This window comes from Salvelinus namaycush, unplaced genomic scaffold (assembly GCF_016432855.1).
Source record: "Salvelinus namaycush isolate Seneca unplaced genomic scaffold, SaNama_1.0 Scaffold1937, whole genome shotgun sequence".
NCBI lineage: Eukaryota > Metazoa > Chordata > Actinopteri > Salmoniformes > Salmonidae > Salvelinus > Salvelinus namaycush.
In genome coordinates this window covers 1,420-12,500 of record NW_024058716.1, presented here as the reverse complement: position 1 = coordinate 12,500, position 11,081 = coordinate 1,420, and the positions used below count along the sequence as shown (strand labels likewise).

The following is an 11,081-nucleotide window of genomic DNA, read 5'->3' as shown; positions in this document are numbered from 1 at the left end:
TTATTACACAGTCTACTGCAACTAGACAATAGGTTACGTTCTCTCAGATATATGTAGCATGTTGTTGAGTAGAACTGAAAGAAACGCGACGAGTCTAACGGCTCTTTGAAAGATTTCTGTTTGTCTTAAAAAAAATCTCCACCCAAAAACGATATTTTGGTATTTGTTTCATTAGTCATTGTTGATATAGCCCCCAAATATGTTGCTTGTCAACAATCAAGTTTTCAAGATATATAATTTTCAAAATATTGAAATACAGCTGGTATGATGCATTTTGGCTTAGTAGTTTTTAGGTGGAATTTTCCTTGAAGGGTCAGCCAAATATTCACTAAATAGTTTGACTGTTTTCAAGTTGTCCATAAGGCTTCATATGATTAGAAGACTGTGTCAGAACTCATACCACGAAGAGAGAGAGAGAGAGAGAGAGAGAGAGAGAGAGAGAGAGAGAGAGAGAGAGAGAGAGAGAGAGAGAGAGAGAGAGAGAGAGGTTTGTTCCCATCGAACAGAACTGCACTCATATTGGCGTGCAAGATAATGGGGATGAGGGAAACCCAGAAGCCACACAAACACACACAGTTATATAAGAATGGACAGGGGATAGCCATACAGCGCAGATCACTAAAACCACGTCTGGAATACACGAGGACCCCGGTTCTCATTTTATGCATTTTGGGATCATGATTCAACCTACGGGTAACAGGACAATAAAGTTATAAATAGACCTATACATTATTGTTTTTAAATTGTAGTATTATAACCATCGAAACGCACATTAACATTACGCTTACCATAGTTTATTACAGCAAAGGCGAAGTCAACCAATGTGCGTAAAGTTGCCTATGTAGCAGGTATGTAGGCTATACACTCTGAATGCTCTGTCAAAGGGCGAGCTACCGTATAGGCTACCGTATAGGCTACCGTATAAACACAACAGATACCAACAACAGATCAACAGTATTTCTTACTCAACTTCAAAACACCAGCTCTCACGCTCCGGTCACAGAAGCTATAGCAATACAGACACACAAACTCACCCAGTCAGGTAGTACAGGATAATTGAGAGCCGCAGCGGGGCTTGAACCAGCGAGTCTGTGCCCCTAGAAAACGTCCCCTAGTCATAGCCTGGAGGGTGAATGAACGTAAAGCACTTTACCTTGCCTGCATAGTATGAGTTACTGTCGCGTCCCCTGCCACGCCGGCGCTCATCCTCCAGCCACGGACACAGCCACGGACACAGCCACGGACACAGGTAACATCCACATTACATGAAGTAAACACAACCGACACACATAGCCTCAACCAAGTCCAACCGTCAAAAAGGATATTCAAAACAATGAAAGAACGTTAATATGGATATATTTCGTCCATGGAGTTCGGTGACTTGTGACTCAATGAGAGAGTCAATAACTCATTGTAAACGTTTGTTCGTGATCAAAGTCCGTTAAATGTTTATTTATCTTGTCCCAGGAGGGAGACGCGCGGAGTCGTACGCGTCGGACGGTTCCCGGTGCTGAAAGGAGAAGGGCGAACTGCGCTCGGCGCGGAAAAGAAGAGGCCGTTTGTTTTTGCTCTATGGTGACGTCGGCAGGTACGCTCCGCGCGTCCTTTGGGGAACTTCCGAGTATCCTATACATGAATAATTTAGTATAGACATGAAATGAAATGACAGTATAAATAAAGTATTCGATCACTTTGAGGGCATGCGATATGGGGAGTTGAAGTAGAAAGAGGGAGATGCACCCAAACCGTTCAAGATGAACATTGACATTGGACTTGTATCAATATGCTGAGAAAGCTGGGAAATGCCTTCAAACATGCCAATAGATGCTACAGTGTCGGATGTTGTAATCCCATGACTCTGGGTCAGAAGGCTGCGTGTTCAATCCCAGTTGTTGACACAATTTTTTTTATTTTGGGGTTCAACCCTTTGCCAAACCTTAGAATAAGTGCCCAAACGTAATGTTGTAACTCTATGTTAAACATTAACCAATCAGAATGAGTGTCTAAACGTAGTGTTATAACTCTATGTTAAACATTAACCAATCAGAATGAGTGTCTAAACGTAATGTTATAACTCTATGTTAAACATTAACCAATCAGAATGAGTGTCTAAACGTAATGTTATAACTCTATCTTAAACATTAACCAATCAGAATGAGTGTCTAAACGTAATGGTATAACTCTATGTTAAACATTAACCATTCAGAATGATGAGAAACAAAAACAATTCGAAATTTGACATTTTGGATGAACGTGGATGAACGTCTAATTGTTGTCTGGTCTCAGTCGATCCTGCAGGTGAAGAATCCGGATGTGGAGGTCCTGGGCTGGCGTGGTTACACGTGGTCTGCGGTGGTGAAGCCGGTTGGACGTACTGTCAAAGAGACTGCTTCTCTATGTACATAGACATGGATCACTGGTCACTTAACAATGTTTACATATTGTTTTACCCACATCATATGTATATCCTGTATTCTAGTCAAGTAGATCCTATTCAACTATTGATGTACATATACTATTCTATCCATGTATTCTTCAGATATACTATATACTCTATCCATGTATACTTCAGATATACTATATATTCTATCCATGTATTCTTCAGATATACTATATATTCTATCCATGTATTCTTCAGATATACTATATATCCTATCCATGTATTCTTCAGATATACTATATATTCTATCCATGTATACTTCAGATATACTATATATTCTATCCATGTATTCTTCAGATATACTATATATTCTATCCATGTAAACTTCAGATATACTATATATTCTATCCATGTGTTCTTCAGATATACTATATCCATGTATTCCACAGATATACTATATATTCTATCCATGTATTCTACAGATATACTATATATTCTATCCATGTATTCTTCAGATATACTATATATTCTATCCATGTATTCTTCAGATATACTATATATTCTATCCATGTATTCTTCAGATATACTATATATTCTATCCATGTATTCTTCAGTTATACTACATATTCTTTCCATGTATTCTTCAGATATACTATATATTCTATCCATGTATTCTTCAGATATACTATATCCATGTATTCCACAGATATACTATATATTCTATCCATGTATTCTTCAGATATACTATATATTCTATCCATGTATTCTTCAGATATACTACATATTCTATCGATGTATTCCACAGATATACTAAATATTCTACCCAAATACTTTCCACGTTTCATAATAATAATTAAACACTCTATAGACACACCCTATATACACACCCTATACACACACCCACAATACACACACCGCCCCTCTCGTCACTTATCTGATTGCGGATGTTCCTTTTGATAAATGTCATTCCATATTCAAGTGACCCTTGACACTGAGCTGTCATGTCATCTGTCATGGTAGGCTTACTGGTCTCAGACAGCATATTGTGCTGTTACATGTTACAGAGGGCCTGAGAGGCTGCATACTAAACCGTTTATCAGAGTCCAAAAACGTGTACGTGTCCAGCAGTGTTCTAGAATATAGTTCCGTTGGCTTTCAGACTTCTGTATTCTCAGCGTGGCTCAAGGCAGTGTTCTAGAATATAGTTCCGTTGGCTTTCAGACTTCTGTATTCTCAGCGTGGCTCAAGGCAGTGTTCTAGAATATAGTTCCGTTGGCTTTCAGACTTCTGTATTCTCAGCGTGGCTCAAGGCAGTGTTCTAGAATATAGTTCCGTTGGCTTTCAGACTTCTGTATTCTCAGCGTGGCTCAAGGCAGTGTTCTAGAATATAGTTCCGTTGGCTTTCAGACTTCTGTATTCTCAGCGTGGCTCAAGGCAGTGTTCTAGAATATAGTTCCGTTGGCTTTCAGACTTCTGTAATCTCAGTGTGGCTCAAGGCAGTGTTCTAGAATATAGTTATGTTGGCTTTCAGACTTCTGTATTCTCAGTGTGGCTCAAGGCAGTAATCTAGAATATAGTTATGTTGGCTTTCAGACTTCTGTATTCTCAGCGTGGCTCAAGGCAGTGTTCTAGAATATAGTTATGTTGGCTTTCAGACTTCTGTATTCTCAGCGTGGCTCAAGCAGTTTCTCCAACCGTCACCTTATTCAAAAGAATAGGAGACACGTACGTAGAGAGGTGTTGGTTAGGGACTTTGGGGAGGTGCACTGTTGGGCTGTGTGTCCCCTGTGGATGGTGGCTTTGGACTCTGTTACAGAGGGTCCTGAGAGACCTCATACTAAGAGATCAGACAGGATACTGTTACAGAGGGTCCTGAGAGACCTCATACTAAGAGATCAGACAGGATACTGTTACAGATGGTCCTGAGAGACCTCATACTAAGAGATCAGACAGGATACTGTTACAGATGGTCCTGAGAGACCTCATACTAAGAGTTCAGACAGGATACTGTTACAGAGGGTCCTGAGAGACCTCATACTAAGAGATCAGACATGATACTGTTACAGAGGGTCCTGAGAGACCTTATACTAAGAGATCAGACAGGATACTGTTACAGAGGGTCCTGAGAGGCTGTATACTAAGAGATCAGACAGGATACTGTTACAGAGGGTCCTGAGAGACCTCATACTAAGAGATCAGACAGGATACTTTTACAGGGGGTCCTGAGAGGCTGCATACTAAGAAATCAGACAGAATATTGTAACAGAGGGTCCTGAGAGACCTCATACTAAGAGATCAGACAGGATACTGTTACAGAGGGTCCTGAGAGACCTCATACTAAGAGATCAGACAGGATACTTTTACAGGGGGTCCTGAGAGGCTGCATACTAAGAAATCAGACAGGATATTGTAACAGAGGGTCCTGAGAGACCTCATACTAAGAGATCAGACAGGATACTGTTACAGATGGTCCTGAGAGACCTCATACTAAGAGATCAGACAGGATACTGTTACAGAGGGTCCTGAGAGACCTCATACTAAGAGATCAGACAGGATACTTTTACAGGGGGTCCTGAGAGGCTGCATACTAAGAAATCAGACAGGATATTGTAACAGAGGGTCCTGAGAGACCTCATACTAAGAGATCAGACAGGATACTTTTACAGATGGTCCTGAGAGGCTGCATACTAACACTGACCAGCAGAGGGAGACAGTGTGAAACACTCTGTGTGTCCTCCTGTAACCCCCTCTTACTCTTTCTCTTATCCCTCTCTTTCCCCGTTTACCCTCTCTCTCTTTTCCCTGTCTTCACCACTTTCTCTATCCCTCTCTCTCCTGTGTACTCTTCTCTCTCCCTTGTATCCTCTCCCTTCTCTCTCTCCCCCTCTCTACATCCTCTTTCTCTTAATTTCTCCCCGTCCAATCCTTCCCCTCTCTCTCTCATCTGTTCCCTCTCTCTCTCTCATCTGTTCCCTCGCTCTCTCTCCTATGTTCCCCCTCAATCTCTCCTCTGTTCCCTCTCTCTCTCCTCTGTTCCCCCTCTCGCTCTCCTCTTTTCCCTATCTCTCTCCTCTATTCCCCCTTTCTCTCCCCTCTGTCCCCTCTCTCTCCCCTCTGTTCCCTCTCTCTCATCTGTTCCCTCTGTCTCATCTGTTCCCTCTGTCTCTGTTGTGTTCAATCTCTCTCTCCTCTGTTCCCTCTCTCTTTCTCCTCTGTTCCTTCTCTCTCTCTCCTCTGATCCCTCTCTCTCCTCTGTTCCCTCTCTCTCTCCTCTGTTCTCTCTCTCTCTCTCCTCTGTTCCCTCTCTCTCTCCTCTGTTCTCTCTCTCTTTCTCCTCTGTTCCTTCTCTCTCTCTCCTCTGATCCCTCTCTCTCCTCTGTTCCCTCTCTCTCTCCTCTGTTCTCTCTCTCTCTCTCCTCTGTTCTCTCTCTCTCTCTCCTCTGTTCTCTCTCTCTCTCTCCTCTGTTCCCTCTCTCTCTCTCCTCTGTTCCCTCTCTCTCTCTCCTCTGTTCCCTCTCTCTCTCTCCTCTGTTCCCTCTCTCTCTCTCCTCTGTTCCCTCTCTCTCTCTCCTCTGTTCCCTCTCTCTCTCTCCTCTGTTCCCTCTCTCTCTCCTCTGTTCCCTCTCTCTCTCCTCTGTTCCCTCTCTCTCTCCTCTGTTCTCTCTCTCTCTCTCTCCTCTGTTCCCTCTCTCTCTCTCCTCTGTTCCCTCTCTCTCTCTCCTCTGTTCCCTCTCTCTCTCTCCTCTGTTCCCTCTCTCTCTCTCCTCTGTTCCCTCTCTCTCTCCTCTGTTCCCTCTCTCTCTCCTCTGTTCCCTCTCTCCTCTGCTCCCTCTCTCTCTCTCCTCTGTTCCATCTCTCTCTCCTACGTTTCCCCTCTCCTCTGTTCCCTCTCTGTCTCTCCTCTGTTCCCTCTCTCTCTCTCCTCTGTTCCCTCTTTCTCTCTCCTCTGCACCGTCTCTCTCTACTCTGTTCCCTCTCTCCTCTGTTCCCTCTCTCTCTCTCCCCTGTTCCCTCTCTCCTCTGTTCCCTCTCTCTCTCCTCTGTTCCCTCTCTCTCTCCTCTGTTCCCTCTCTCTCTCCAACGTTTCCCCTCTCTCTCTCCTCTGTTCCCTCTCTCTCTCCAACGTTTCCCCTCTCTCTCTCCTCTGTTCCCCCTCTCTCTCTCCTCTGCACCGTCTCTCTCTAATCTGTTCCCTCTCTCTCCTTATCCTCATTGGTCTCCAGTCTATAGCCCTAACACACACACACACACACACACACACACACACACACACACACACACACACACACACACACACACACACACACACACACACACACACACACACACACACACACACACACACACACACACACACACAGAGAGATATCATTGTAAACCGATAACCCACATGGTGGTGAGCTGAGAGAGATCACCTCCTCTGTATTAGAGATGGAAACAGCCAGTCACCATTAAGAAGATACAAAGACACACACGCTGGTTCATCATATTTATCTGTTGGTTAATGGTCAGTATTGAGAGTGTTCAGAATGTTATCTAAAGTACCAGAGGGTGAGGCCTTTGTCTGGCCGTGTGTGTGTGTGTGTGTGTGTGTGTGTGTGTGTGTGTGTGTGTGTGTGTGTGTGTGTGTGTGTGTGTGTGTGTGTGTGTGTGTGTGTGTGTGTGTGTCTGTGTGTGTGTCTGTGTCTGTGTCTGTGTCTGTGTCTGTGTCTGTGTGTCTGTGTGTCTGTGTGTGTGTGTGTGTGTGTGTGTGTGTGTGTGTGTGTCTGTGTGTGTTAGGGCTATCTGTGTGTTTTCATTTAGAAAAGATAGAACCTCAAACTCCATTTGAATCTTATTCCCTGGTAGATTGTTTTACAGTATTCTGCTGTTACCATGTTACCATGTCCTGGTATCATCTGTCATCCCACTATAACCATGTTACCATGTCCTGGTATAATCTGTCATCCCACTATAACCATGTTAACATGTCCTGGAATCATCTGTCATCCCACTATAACCATGTTATCATGTCCTGGTATGGTCTGTCATCCCACTATAACCATGTTACCATGTCCTGGTATGGTCTATCATCCCACTATAACCATGTTACCATGTCCTGGTATGGTCTGTCATCCCACTATAACCATGTTACCATGTCCTGGTATGGTCTATCATCCCACTATAACCATGTTACCATGTCCTGGTATGGTCTATCATCCCACTATAACCATGTTACCATGTCCTGGTATGGTCTATCATCCCACTATAACCATGTTACCATGTCCTGGTATGGTCTATCATCCCACTATAACCATGTTACCATGTCCTGGTATGGTCTATCATCCCACTATAACCATGTTACCATGTCCTGGTATGGTCTATCATCCCACTATAACCATGTTACCATGTCCTGGTAGTTTTTGTATTGTCTAGGGTTTGTATTGTCTAGGGTTTTTGTAAGTCTAGGGTATGTAGGTCTAGGTGATGTGTAGGTTTATGGTGGCCTGATGTGGTTCCCATTAAGAGGCAGCTGTTTATCGTTGTCTCTGATTGGGGATCATATTTAGGTAGCCATTTTCCCTTTTGTATTCGTGGGTTCTTGTCTATGTGTAGTTGCCTGTCAGCACTCATTTGTATAGCTTCACGGTTAGTTTTGTTATTTTGGTTAGTTTTGTTCAGTGTTCATTCTTATAATAAAGAAGAATGTACGCACACCACGCATACCCTTGGTCTCCTCCTTCCAACGGCCGTGACAGAAGAACCCACCATAAAAGGACCAAACAGCGTGTTAAGGAGGAATGGACCTGGGAGGAGATTTTGGACAGAGCAGGACCCTGGACGCAGGCTGGGGAGTATCGCCTTCCGAAGGAGGAAATAGAGGCAGCAAAAGCATAACGGCGATATTACGAGGAGAAATAGCAACGAGGTAGGCCACAGAAACCCCAATAAGTTTTTTTGGGGGGGCACATAGAGCCAGTCAGGGAGTCGGATGAGGAGTTCGACTCAAGATTCCGGAGAGAGGTGCTAGCATGGAGAGCGCTGCAGAGCGGGGGTGCTGGGGAGCGTGTGACACCGTGTGACTGGGGACGCAGTGTTACGCAGTGATGCGCACGGTGTCTCCAGTTCACATTCATAGTGCGCTCTATTCCAGCTCTTCGCACTTGCCGGGCTCAAATGAGCATCCAGCCCGGCCGCATTGTGCCAGCTATACGCTCTAGATCTCCAGTGTGCCTCCACAGTCCAGTACGTCCTGTGCCTCCTCTCCACACTCGCCCTGAGGTGCATGTCCCCAGCTCGGTACCACCAGTTCCGGCACCACGCATAAGACCTCCAGTGTGCTTCCACAGTCCAGTACGTCCTGTGCCTCCTCTCCGGACTCGCCCTGAGGTGCGTGTCCCCAGCTCGGCACCACCAGTTCCGGCACCACGCATCAGGCTTCCATTGCGCTTCCACAGACCAGAGCTTCCGGCGACAGTACCCAGTCCAGAGCTTCCGACGACAGTACCCAGTCCAGAGCTTCCGGTGACAGTACCAAGTCCAGAGCTTCCGGCGACTGTACCCAGTCCAGAGCTTCCGGCGACAGTACCCAGTCCAGAGCTTCCGGCGACGTTTCACAGTCCGGAACCTCCAACGACGTTTCACAGTCCGGAACCTCCAACAACGTTTCACAGTCCGGAACCTCCAACGACAGGCCACAGTCCGGAACCTCCAACGACGGGCCACAGTCCGGAACCTCCAACGACAGGCCACAGTCCGGAACCTCCTATGACGGGCCACAGTCCGGGAACCTCCAACGACGGGCCACAGTCCGGAACCTCCAACGACGGGCCACAGTCCGGAACCTCCAACGGCGGGCCACAGTCCGGAATATACAGCAACGGTTCCCAGTCCGGGGTCTCCAGCGGCGATCCCCAGTCCGGAGCCTCCGGCGATGATCCGCAGTCCAGAGCCTCCGGCGATGATCCACGGTCCGGTTCTACAAAGGCGGAGGGATCAGCGTAAGGAGGGGGGGGCTGCGTCCAGAACCGGAGCCACCACCGAGGGTAGATGCCAACCCGGACCCTCCCCTAAAGGTTCAGGTTTGCGGCCGGGAGTCCGCTTTTGGGGGGGGGGGGGGGGGGGTACTGTCACGCTCTGACCTTAGATATCTATGTTTTCTTTATATTTTGGTTAGGTCAGGGTGTGACGAGGGTGGGTACGCTAGTTTTTGTATTGTCTAGGGGTTTGTATTGTCTAGGGTTTTTGTAAGTCTAGGGTATGTAGGTCTAGGTGATGTGTAGGTTTATGGTGGCCTGATGTTCCCAATCAGATGCAGCTGTTTATCGTTGTCTCTGATTGGGGATCATATTTAGGTAGCCATTTCCCTTTTGTGTTCGTGGGTTCTTGTCTATGTGTAGTTGCCTGTCAGCACTCATTTGTATAGCTTCACGGTTAGTTTTGTTAGTTTGTTAGTTTTGTTCAGTGTTCATTCTTATAATAAAGAAGAATGTACGCATACCACGCTGCGCCTTGGTCTCCTCCTTCCAACGGCCGTGACACTGATTCTGTACATATTCAAAGCTTTTCTTAAGTTTGGATCAGTCACAGTGGTCAGGTATTCTGTCACTGTATACGAGCATTCTAGTGTGACGACCCTCCCACTCTGTCTGCCGTATTCTCTCTTTGTTCTTGTTTCCTTATTAGGATGCAGGTGGGCGGGAGTTGGGAGGGTCGTCAGCTACATAGGAGACACCTGGGCCCGGTGTGTCCCAGGATAAATACACCACTTCCCCATTCATGGGGGAGACTCTCTCCATGCAGACACCGTCATAGATTTTGTTGTGGCTTTTAGGTTGTTTGCTTTGGCACCTTTCAACACACCGCATTATCACATTCATGCATGCCACAACACTCACTTACACTACTGATTACTGATTACACACCATTGTTAATTGCATTTAGGTTACCTTAGTTAATAAATATATTTTGTTATTCCTTATCTCCACGTTGTCTCCCTTTTGTTACGGGCTTTGAGCCGGTTCGTGACAATAGTTTGCTCTGTTTTTTTGTAAATTCTTTCCAGTGTGTCAAGTAATTATCTCTGTAGGTGATGGCTTTGTTATGGAAGGTTAGGGAATCGCTTCCTTTTAGGTGGTTGTGGAATTGAACGTCTCTTTTCTGAATTTTGATAATTAGCGGGTATCGGCCTAATTCTGCTCCTCATGCATTATTTGGTGTTTAACGTTGTAAATGCAGTCTCAATTTGGTGTTTGTCCCATTTTGTGAATTCTTGGTCGGTGAGCGGACCCCAGACCTCACAACCATAAAGGGCAATGGGTTCTATAACTGATTCAAGTATTTTTAGCCAGATCCTAATTGGTATGTTGAATTTTATGCTCCTTTTGATGGCATAGAAGGCCCTTCTTGCCTTGTCTCTCAGATCGTTCCCAGCTTTGTGGAAGTTACCTGTGGCGCTGATGTTTAGGCCAAGGTATGTACAGTTTTTGTGTGTGCTCTATGGCAACAGTGTCTAGATGGAATTTGTATTTGCGGTCCTGGCGACTGGACATTTTTTGGAACACCATTATTTTAGTCTTACTAAGATTTACTGTCAGGACCCAGGTCTCAGTGCGGCGAGAGGGTTAGGGCACATTAGTCACCCGTAGAGGCGACAGCAGGGGTAACGACCAACACTCTGTCTGTGTCTGTGTGTGTGTTTGTGTGCACCACAGGAGCCTAG

General features: G+C 45.5%; 2 long non-coding RNA genes across 2 annotated transcripts in view; one reads left to right on the top strand and one right to left on the bottom strand.

The window, feature by feature from the left end:
* LOC120037858 overlaps window positions 1-1,611 on the bottom strand; it is a 35,132-nt gene extending 33,521 nt beyond the window's left edge. Inside the window, exon 1 of the long non-coding RNA XR_005474890.1 lies at window positions 1,154-1,611. This is a non-coding gene — a long non-coding RNA (uncharacterized LOC120037858). The remainder of the gene's footprint in view (window positions 1-1,153) is intronic.
* Window positions 484-2,333, top strand: LOC120037859. The gene is made up of 3 exons (XR_005474891.1): window positions 484-1,249; window positions 1,468-1,588; window positions 2,287-2,333. It is a non-coding gene; the product is annotated as an uncharacterized LOC120037859 (long non-coding RNA).
* Window positions 2,334-11,081: the final 8,748 nt, after the last annotated feature.